Raw genomic sequence first — 12,176 nt, 5'->3', positions numbered from 1 at the left:
AACCTATATTCGAATGTTGTCTTATATAACTCATTCTCCATTATAAGTTATTTATTTTCTTCATTCTATAGTAGACTATTATAACAACAGTGTCGAGGGCTCGCAATGTTTAAACCGGCAATTATGTAATAGCAGTATAATGTTATAGCAGTATATGTTATATGAATCATTTGTTATGTAAATGCTCCATAATTGTACAATTGACACTCCATGTTATTACCCTGTCTAACACTGTAAAATGATATCGCCCCTCTTAAAAATATAGCGTTAAATCAATGAAGGCTTCAAACTCAAATGTTTACAGTTTTATACATTTATTCAAATGAATAGTTTCCATTTGAAGCAATGATTAATATTTAAGGATTTCATTAAAAGGTTATCACATATAGAATAAAATGGTTTAATTTAAAGGATATCGCGAGATTAAGGATATCGCCGCACGCGCTCGCCGTACAGCCGTCGCCGTAAATTGATGTGACGTCACAGGTGCATCTCATCAAAATTTACGTCATGAGTTTTCTGTCAAAGTCTGGCAAATTGCGAAAATTTTTAGTAAACTTTTTTTTTTATTGTTTCTTTTGCGTATCTGGACCCATTAAGTAGATTTTGCGATGCACCTGTGACGTCACAGCAATTTACGGCGACGGCTGTACGGCGAGCGCGTGCGGCGATATCCAATCTCGCGATTGTTCTGAAAGCATATGTACATCTCTAATACGTTGTTAAAATATGGTCCTCGGTCAAGTTGCCCTTTAATGTGTGATTGATGAATACGGTCACTATGGCTCATCAACGCAATGTATGTACACAATGACTACGTACGCGCAACTTAATCAATCACAATCGTAATTTCGAATGACCCGATTGGTCAAATTACTTGCGTCTTCGTTCTTACGTTCTTTCTAGCATGGTAACCAAGCTTAAATATATAATGTCATATTCACCTGCTGAAAACAGATTGGTGAATTCCGATTCCCAAGATACGAAATGCTTCCTTTTAAAATCAAGACTGATGTGAAACAACAAAAATTAAATTAAGATTTCATTTAAGATACATTACTTTAGTTCCAGACTGTTTTATTGTAAACTATCAGTAGCGGTTATGAAAACGAAGTTTTATTTTCTTGTAAGCCTTCCAATTTAACGTTGTGCTTATCTTTTTATTTATTTATTTATTTATTTAACAACATAATATTTATACGGGATAATACACAATCAAGTAGAAATAAACTTGTTTTGCATTGTGGTCCTGTCGACAAAAACGGATACAAATTTAAATCTTATATAATTACAATTAGGTTATTTGCTGTTGATTTGTTTCATACGCTTGGCATAATAAGAAGTTTATAAACTTATATGTAACACATTTTTCATCAATGTGCTCTGATAGGCATGTTAGATGTGCATACATTAACAAAATCTAATAAAAGTCCTAGACTGTTTAGCATTAAACCCAATGAATTACGGAAGAAATTATATCTATAAATCATAATGATGAACGATAAAATAAATATCTTGATGAACGAGGTAAATCAATTCTAAACTGTTAATGTATCTACGCTTTTTAAACAAATTAGGTCTATTCGTTTTGCTCGCTTGTCTGACCGTGCTTTATGTTATATGTCTTAAATTGTTGATATTGCCGGGAAATACATAAGAAAATATTTTGACAAACTTGCATGAATCTTTATTAAAATAATAATTGGACGCATTAGAGATAAGCATAATAATGTTTCCGTTGTTTTGTGTTTATGTAAATGGATCATGTTGAAGTCGCTGTGGCAGCTTTTATACAGAACTATGTGATGTACCAGCTAACCATGTTTTAAAAGTACTTTATACACCCGGGCTCGTATATAGATGACTGTCAACAGTCAGTTAAGATCTATCTAGTGACAAGTGAAAAATCGGGGTATCCCCTTACTCTTCCGAATTTTACATTGTCAACATACAATCAATCGAAGAGTTTTCATACATTTCGACATAAACAAATGGGAACAAGTTTTGTTGTTTTATTTATTTCATCTAGATTACGTAAATCCAGGTGTATTTAATCCAAAAAGGCACTTGTTAATCTTATCATAATATTTAATCAAAACGACAAAATCCCTAATATGTTTGATTCCATTTGAAGAAAAAACATGTGCATCGTACATTAATACTTACTTATAATAATAATATTTACTTTGTCTCGCGTAGTTAATCTATTGCATCTTTACGAACCAGGTTGTTTGGATTGTGATGAGCGACTTATCTCAAAGTACTTAGATGATGTCGTTAAATATTGGCTTAGCTAAACCATAGAGGAAATATATCGTGTTTCTTCATCGTTAAACACACGATTACCGGTATCAACCACTTGTAATGCAATAACACATTAACTTTCAAACACGGTGTGACAATAACAACGATTGTTGTAAGGCCACGCCTTAATCTGGTTCTCTTTGATCTTAATGAATTGTTATATCAATGTTTTTGATGAAATTATCTATGATCAATTTAATGTGAGCCTGATTCTAAGAGTTAAGGTGAATGTTAAGCTATCAAACTAAGACCCAGATTCAGTTCGCTGACCGAAGAAACCTCTAATGTTGTTTTTCCACCACAAACATACGAATTTTCTAGTTTTAATAAATCTCTTATAACATTTTAGACAAAATAAAATGTTAAATTCAACCAAAAATTCATTATTGTTATTATAATTATAAATGCATATTATATAAATATTTGAGTTGGAATTTACTTGTCACCAGTTAGTATAAGAAATAACCGTATAAACATTATGTTATAGTTTAATAATAATGCAATATAATAGGGGAAACAGTTTGTTGTTTTGCTTTTCCAATAAATACTATTTCCTTTTGAAAATTACCAATATAACCCTTTATGACAAGCAGAATCTACTTTCTAATTGTTATTTCTACCTTGGTATGCCCATATCGCACATTACTAAACACTGGTATACAAATGAAAAACGATGTTTAGGCCTGATGATGCAAAGAAAATATTAAAGAAAACTAAATTACCTAGAAAAAGTTGGAAATACTCAAACTTTTGTCAGTAAAATAATGTCAAACTAATAGGAGTAATAGGTTGAATACATAGTTGGATTGACTATTGCATGCACGCTACATTTGCCAATATACACTGCAAGCAATACAAAGAAGAAAATGTGTTTGGAATCCTCGAAAAAAAGAAAATGCTCTTATTTAGAAATATGATATTAAAATACTCGGACCAAACCTGATTCTTGTACACGCGTTATTTAACTCTGTAATTATTTTGTGATTCTGATCATTTAGACTAAGTAATAACCATGATAAAGTATTAAAATGGCATAAATCTTATATACATGTATCATGTCTTAAAAACGTCCAATTTCGAAGATAAAGTAACGGATGTGAAATATTATCTCTTTTCATTTTCATCTTCATCTTCATGCATTAGCTACATATTTTTTTTGTATATGTTCAACTTTTTTAAAAGGCAACATACTAACTTAGTTGTTTTCTATAATATTCAATTTTATCATTTAAATTGACTATATTTTACGTAATAATATATGGTGTTGCGTTCCGTTACCCAACTGAATCAAATTCATTTGTGATTAATTATGTAGACTCATTGGAAATTAATTTGAATATAATATTAATCCATCTTATACATGACTAATAATTTTTAAATATTTTAATAGAGCATTCAAACCTAATAAAAAAAATATAATTAATTTTAAAAAGTAAGACACTGACTATCATAAACGTCGATAAGTTGCCCTAAGCGGAATCAAATTGACCAGAATTGTGGTACGAAAATGTTAACGTATTTTAATTATCCCTGTGAAGGGGCTGAAGTTTGTGGTGGGGATGTAGGCCTATCACCATAAACGAAACTGTACTGGGAATGTTTAAAACTATTTGTTGTTTGAATACTGCCACTGAGGGATTATGGGTTGGGAGTGATGGCTAACATAATTTGTACTGGAACCGTCTTAAACACATCACCCAGTATGTGGGGTGTGTTGGGAGGGGGAGGAGGGGGAGGAGGGGGAGGAGGGGGAGGAGGGGGAGGAGGGGGAGGAGGGGGAGCGGAAATACTGGCGTAATGAAGTAGCCTATATGATTGGAATTGTACTAGGAAAAGTTACTACATTTGAACTGTCCAGGGGAGGAGTTAAGGTTTGTTGATTGTGGCTGGGATGGTGAGAGGAGAAAGAAGGCTGGGGGACTGCAGTATCAAAATTAGATATTTTAATTATCAGCCAATACGACACCTATTCATTTACACAGTTTAAAACGTACTTAAACCATAGGCCTATCATAGCTATGTATACCCCTCTCATTTTGAAGCTAAAGTTGAATTGAATTTGTCCTGCACTGGGAAGAATTTGTTTTTAAAAAAAGAGTGTGGGGTGTTATTGAAGAGGGTTGGAGGTTGGTGAGTATAGAGAGATACTGGCGTCGAGTGTTATGTACTGAGAAGGCTTTAAACTAATTTTGAAACCCGCCCTGGGGCGAGTGTAATTGCTAGTATAGTTATAATCGGAAAAACCCGACTTTAATTCAATGTAGACATGACCATATATATAAGATACATTTCTTGCTGCTCTAATGGTCTTCTTCCTCTCTGTGAACTGTCCTTTGTGCAAGGTCTTGAATTTCTTATATTTATATTATTTGTCATGACTAGCTGATCCTCGCCTACTATATGTAACATTATTCAGTAAAAGAGAAAATTCCTCCTTACATTCCTGTAAAGTTGTTTAATCTAAGGATCATCAGTTATAGTCATTCGTAAATAAAATCAATCAGTACAAAATAGGAATATTGATTAATATAACTTTATAAAGTGGTTGGATATCTATCACGTAATTACTATATGACGACATCCTTCAACAGTTTATGCATAATTCATTTAAATATTAGTTCGTTATTCTACACGTGTGAACTACTTTTATGCGCCTTGCACGTTTCTAGATGTCAGCACTTCGTCGCACTGATGCACTCATGTAATGTAAACGGAGACGCTGTATTTTAAATGTTTAATTGCCAACATGTGCATGTTAATGCGCATAATTAGAAATGTAAATTACTGATATCTACAATGTTTAACAAACTCCTTGTTCATAGGTCATTGTTTTTACAGTCAGCTCATGTCGTTTCCTGTATATTATACATTGAATCCAGTGATATCTGCAAGGCATAGCCTCGGCCATGCGTTGAAAGGGCGTGGGTCACACATGGCCTCAGTCGATGTAAAATACTTATATTTTATATCTATAAATAAAAGTTCATTAAAACATAGTAATCCCAGATTAAAATCAAAATCATCTACTCTATTTTAATTGTAAACGTGATCTTTTGAGAAAGAAAAGGCCGGAATTGCTGTAAAATAATGTAACTATTCTCAACAGACGTTTGAAAACTAATCAAAATTGAAATTTAAATTGAAAACGTGGTAGATCCATCACTCACTAAAGTCATAGAGAATTGTGTATTTGAGAAAATAATATGTGCCTAATAATGTATTACTATCAGTTTAAATGCATCAAAACGAGTTTAGATGCGTTGGAATTGATGCGTGTGTTTGGTTTCTATACAATACAAAACTAACGTTTTTCTGTATAATGAGGACGTGTTATGATGTACACATATAGATTGCGTTGTTCGCTTAATCGCTATTAAAGTGAGACAATCCGTTTACAGAATTAAATCGTTTATTTTTAATATGCTATAACGTTATGAATATACATATCGAACACAGGCATTAAACTCATAAATATGTCGTGTCATCATTGTACCCATAATGTTGAACTTGCTTACAATTCCATCCTCTTGTTTCAACACACAGAGGATGCAACGAAGACAATGTGAAAATTTAATATCCACAAAGTCCCGTTGGGAGAAGTCAAGGCTCCGAAAAACTGTTTATGTATTAAACGTCACGTCTCTCGTACTATCTTTCAAGGTTAACACAAAGTTTGATATAATAACGATTTTTAAACGTTATAATGTGTAAAGCTCTACCAAAAATGGTATAATTATATACCCAAATATGGTAGTGATATGACATCATAATGTCCATGTATGGGCACATCACATTTTTTGTCATATAATGTTTTATAGTGTAAACAGAGCTTTACACAATATCATTATTTGCAAGTTATTAATGCAGTAAAATATAATTGACAGCATACTACCTTGGGCGTTTATGTCTATTCTATAAACTGCAACGCTATAATAAAAAAATCAAATTTATCAAATATTTCATGACGTCTTACGTATAAAACATGTAAAAAGGAAATGCAAATATAATTTAATTATTATATTAATATGCTGCCGTAATATGAATTATATTAGATATGAACTCAAGATAGCATTATAGTTGTCTTGTACTTAACCTTTAACGCATAGCGTAGGCCTAGACCATCAAACGCAAATATTTGGCCAAAGACGAACGACGGCTTGGTTCACAATCGCTTGTCATTGGCTAACTTGTATTTCGTGCATATGATTAGGTTACAACTTGAGCAATGAGTTAGGCGCAACGCAATGAGTTAGGCGCAACGCAATGAGGTAGGCGCAACGCAATGAGGTAGGCGCAACGCAATGAGGTAGGCGCAACGCAATGAGTTAGGCGCAACGCAATGAGTTAGGCGCAACGCAATGAGGTAGGCGCAACGCAATGAGGTAGGCGCAACGCAATGAGTTAGGCACAACGCAATGAGGTAGGCGCAACGCAATGAGTTAGGCGCAACGCAATGAGTTAGGCGCAACGCAATGAGGTAGGCGCAACGCAATGAGGTAGGCACAACGCAATGAGGTAGGCACAACGCAATGAGTTAGGCACAACGCAATGAGGTAGGCGCAACGCAATGAGGTAGGCGCAACGCAATGAGGTAGGCGCAACGCAATGAGGTAGGCGCAACGCAATGAGGTAGGCGCAACGCAATGAGTTAGGCACAACGCAATGAGGTAGGCGCAACGCAATGAGTTAGGCACAACGCAATGAGGTAGGCGCAACGCAATGAGGTAGGCGCAACGCAATGAGGTAGGCGCAACGCAATGAGGTAGGCGCAACGCAATGAGGTAGGCGCAACGCAATGAGTTAGGCGCAACGCAATGAGTTAGGCGCAACGCAATGAGTTAGGCGCAACGCAATGAGTTAGGCGCAACGCAATGAGGTAGGCGCAACGCAATGAGTTAGGCGCAACGCAATGAGGTAGGCGCAACGCAATGAGTTAGGCACAACGCAATGAGTTAGGCGCAACGCAATGAGTTAGGCGCAACGCAATGAGTTAGGCGCAACGCAATGAGGTAGGCGCAACGCAATGAGGTAGGCGCAACGCAATGAGTTAGGCGCAACGCAATGAGTTAGGCGCAACGCAATGAGTTAGGCGCAACGCAATGAGTTAGGCGCAACGCAATGAGGTAGGCGCAACGCAATGAGGTAGGCGCAACGCAATGAGTTAGGCACAACGCAATGAGTTAGGCGCAACGCAATGAGGTAGGCGCAACGCAATGAGGTAGGCGCAACGCAATGAGGTAGGCGCAACGCAATGAGGTAGGCGCAACGCAATGAGTTAGGCGCAACGCAATGAGTTAGGCGCAACGCAATGAGGTAGGCGCAACGCAATGAGGTAGGCGCAACGCAATGAGGTAGGCGCAACGCAATGAGTTAGGCGCAACGCAATGAGGTAGGCGCAACGCAATGAGTTAGGCGCAACGCAATGAGTTAGGCGCAACGCAATGAGTTAGGCGCAACGCAATGAGTTAGGCGCAACGCAATGAGTTAGGCGCAACGCAATGAGTTAGGCGCAACGCAATGAGGTAGGCGCAACGCAATGAGGTAGGCGCAACGCAATGAGGTAGGCGCAACGCAATGAGGTAGGCGCAACGCAATGAGGTAGGCGGAACGCAATGAGGTAGGCGGAACGCAATGAGGTAGGCGCAACGCAATGAGGTAGGCGCAACGCAATGAGGTAGGCGCAACGCAAGTTTGTTGACCAACCACAATCGACAATTCGGATAAGCCATCAACTCAGAACCAACCTTATAACCAAGCTTTTTCAACATGATTTAATTATTTGATTAATATAATTTGTATAGATGGGTTTTTGGAATTATGTTGTTAGTATATTCAATAATCATAGTATGCATACAATGCCATTATTAATTGGTATTGTATAACATCTATTAATTTAATAGTTTTTATACGTAATAAAAATTCCTCTTTAAGTGAAACCGCATACAACACGTCTTAAAGTACGTCACGTGATTCACATGTTACTTTGCAAAGATTTTCAACAAATACTTCAATTCAAGAGAGAAATTTGATAGCAAAATTGGTGGCAAAAAAACAAACCATTAGCACTAGTAGTGAAGAAATGCATTAGTAGAAGAAACACTAATACTTAGAATCATTCTAATATTGTTTGTTAGATAATTTTTTTTATTGAACCATAGCCATATACCGTATATACGGTACATTTTTTTTGGCTAAAATTATGTTATTATTCGTCAAGTAAAGATTTTGATAGAAAGCAATAAGTGAATTTGGTTGAATAGCAACATTTAGAAAACCATCCAATTAACAGTATTAATTATTATTAGATTAAATAACACTTTATTAATTATTTGTGTAATGTCTTTACATCTTTACAATTCCTACAAATTATTTCACACAATAATTATATTTTGAAAAATCGTAAAAAAATTATATGAGAATTGTTTTTATTATGCTAGCAATCATTCATGTATGTAATGTGACATAGGCATTTATATGTAATAAAATGTGGTGTGCAAAATAATTAAATAGAAGGTCTGTTGTATGACATTTAAAAGGGTGAATGGTATGGCTGGAATTATTTTTATCGCAATATTTTTAATTTTTCATCAGAAGAAATATACACAAAACATTTTATTTAATTTTAAATATACATACTCATGTTGAAAAATCGTATTAAATACAAGATATATATGAAACGATTGTAAATTTCAATTCAAGCCTTATTCCCCGTTGAGTGATACCGGTATTATAATAACACTTTGTTGGCAACAAATTATCGTTTAAAGAATGTTTTATACACAATAAAGCCACTAGACCCTTAGTCTTTTTCGACCTAATTTAAGGTCACACACTACATTTTTTTGTGAAGATAAATACTATATTATATGGACCTATTGCAATAATTGTTTTCGTCTTTAAACGGTTAAAATGTGAAAAAAAACTAGAATACATCGCGCGCGGATAGATATTTTCATTTTGTGATGTGAGTGCAAATACCCCTTTCGATCGATCGTGAAATGGTAAACAAATAAAACGAGACAACGCCGGGCTAGGCCTATATCTATCGTACTACGATGTTCCTTCCTACGTTACCGCTCTTTACCAACAAGGCCCCACACAACTACAAGCTAAGCTAGGCCTAAGACCGTCCACGATAGGACATTAGACGCGAGCTACTTCGGTAGTGCATTGTTTCTTTCTTTTTATCATAATTAACCAAAAAACGTACATTTAAGACAATGAAAGACATGGTTTAATGTTTTTAAAGTAATTTATATGCATTATTTTTACAAAAGGTGTAGGTCTATTTTGTCTTTCAGCACAAAACACAAGAATGGTAACTGTACACCCAATCGCAAACGTTAAAAAAAATCAAACTGAGGGCGCTGTTATTGAAAAACGTTAACACGATGGTTTTGTTTCTAAACCATTGCTAGATTATTGATAAACGGCAATTATATTAACAGTAGATAAACATTGATAAAGTATTACATTATTGCTTTTGTAACAGTTATGAACATCTATTATATAAAACAGTCGATTGCAGTCAAAATGTCAGTAGTAACAGTAACAGCGCCCTCTATATCGTCACACAAAAATGTACTGAAAATTAAATACTGTAATACAAAAGCAGTAGTTATTAATTAGGCCAATAATGCCTTTTGTCTGGATCACCGGCTTTACGTCCCATTTAGATTCATTCATTTTTCAAATTGTAGTTGTGACTGGGTGGATGTACATGTCACAGATTTGTTTTATAGAAATTTGATATTCCGCAATCGCCACAATATATTCATTATGTAAAACGCCCTCTTTCGTTCTATTTTATTACATAACAACCATCAAAAATAAATAAGGCCATTATTATACATGGCTGCAGTCGCGTGCTCAAATTTGAGTTAGTGTTTACCAACCGACCGACCGAACAACCAACCAACCGATCAAACAACCGACCGACCGACCAACCGACCGACATATTGAGCTGTCGACTAAAAACGATGATAACATACAAAATGCGTGATATGTCGTTGGTGCTGTTGTTTTGGCTAGATAGTTTGGGTAGCAAACCACCATGATTAATATAATACAATGTATATCTACCTTAATGATTGCTATGTCATGACACGTGTTGCTTACATCTCAGGGACGTACATAAAAACGGTACAACATGCATACGACACCTTCATGTCACACATAACATATTATTAATGAGAACGGAAAAACACGTCAACATTAACTTGATTTCCTCCTTTGAACTTCCGATCTAGGATGATCAGAATATTTGCTGTCAAGGTCAGCGACAGGTGTGAGCTAAGCAGCAGCTACAGTCTATGAACCTTAATCACGTTTTGAATGAAAAAATGGTAAAATTCAAGCATGATGTATAACATTAAAGTATACATCAAGGTTTAACTTTACATTAATGTGTCTAGGTACTTTCTATCAAGCCGTATGTTCGCTAGAAGCTAAGTGTAATTGAAAATCGATAATAGTGAAATAGACACATTATTCATTTGCTGCGACAATTAGCATAATTAAAGCACTTTATAATCGTCATGATTTTAAAAGAATACATTGAAGATAAGAAGTTATGTGAATGTTTTAGTTTTTAGAATGCACGAATGGGTGCTATAAAGATCTCTTCAAACTCACACACCCACAGTACCATCATTACAGTGGAACCCCCTCATTTGAGACATCTTCATTTAGACGAGGACAATGTTTCTCTATTCATCACTTTTTGAGTCACGAATATGTATTAATAGTACATATTGGTTACCACGTTTTCGTATCAGTATGATAAGTAGAGTTGGTCCAAATATATAATTTCAATGTAGCACTACACATACGTCGCTAGATATTTAAAATAACATAAATATCTTGGAGAGATAGTGTAAATGTAAACTTTCCGTAATTCCCAAATAAAAGAGTTATTAATTACCGAAGACATGTTAGCTGGCGATGTATCTCCTCGTGATATTGAGCGATATCATCAATATACACCCACATTAAAGAAATGAAGTGGATGTAATTACTACATCACCTTCAAAATCTACATTTTAAAGGAAATAACCTTCTTTTCGTACGGACTATCAATGTTTTCTTGAAATATGATTGATCGGATTGTTTTGTCAAATTAACTATTGAAAGAGCATAAAGGTTGTAACGATCGCCACACGATTCAGTTAGATTATGTAATGTATAACAAATATGTTATTTAGTAAATTTATTTCATAACTTACTTAATTATCAGCTCTCAGTACCGGTAGGCCTATACAATACAATTCTACTATTAATAGCTGTCTATGTTTGCGGATGTCAGAATAATGTGTAATTGAGCTTGCCACTTACCAGATTAGTCTTTCCATGCGATTCGTTAATCTAACTTATAATCTACAAATGATTGAAGATATAGCCCTTTTTTAGTTAAATTATTTTCACTCTAAAAGAGGGAGTTTTCATTCCTTTAGAGTGGTTAAAATTGTCTGAAATTTATGAAATCGCTTGTTGTAGCTTACCATGTGATGAGTGACTTTCGCTCTTTTAAGACTGGTCACTAAGCATACTCCTCAAAAGAGTGATCAGTCACTCTAAAAGAGTGTATCTTCACTATTTTACATTAATATAGTAAGCACCGAAAATGACCGTGGCGGGCCATGGGTGGATCGTGATACAACCTCATAAAAATATTACCCACCAATTTATAGTTTTTGTACAATTTTCTAATTTCTATACTTCTAGACCTATACTATTAATATAAAATAATACATCTTCTGTGACATATAGTTTTGAATATATGTGTTGATTTGTGGATTTTTATTTTAGTTTGTATTCAATCACGTGATACCATAAACGTTTTATGCTACAGACTTCCTCTGAGTCCGCAGCTT

This window comes from Antedon bifida, chromosome 10 (assembly GCF_963402885.1).
Source record: "Antedon bifida chromosome 10, ecAntBifi1.1, whole genome shotgun sequence".
Lineage (NCBI taxonomy): Eukaryota > Metazoa > Echinodermata > Crinoidea > Comatulida > Antedonidae > Antedon > Antedon bifida.
The sequence above is the reverse complement of the archived record's forward strand: the minus strand, read 5'-3'. Positions refer to the sequence as shown.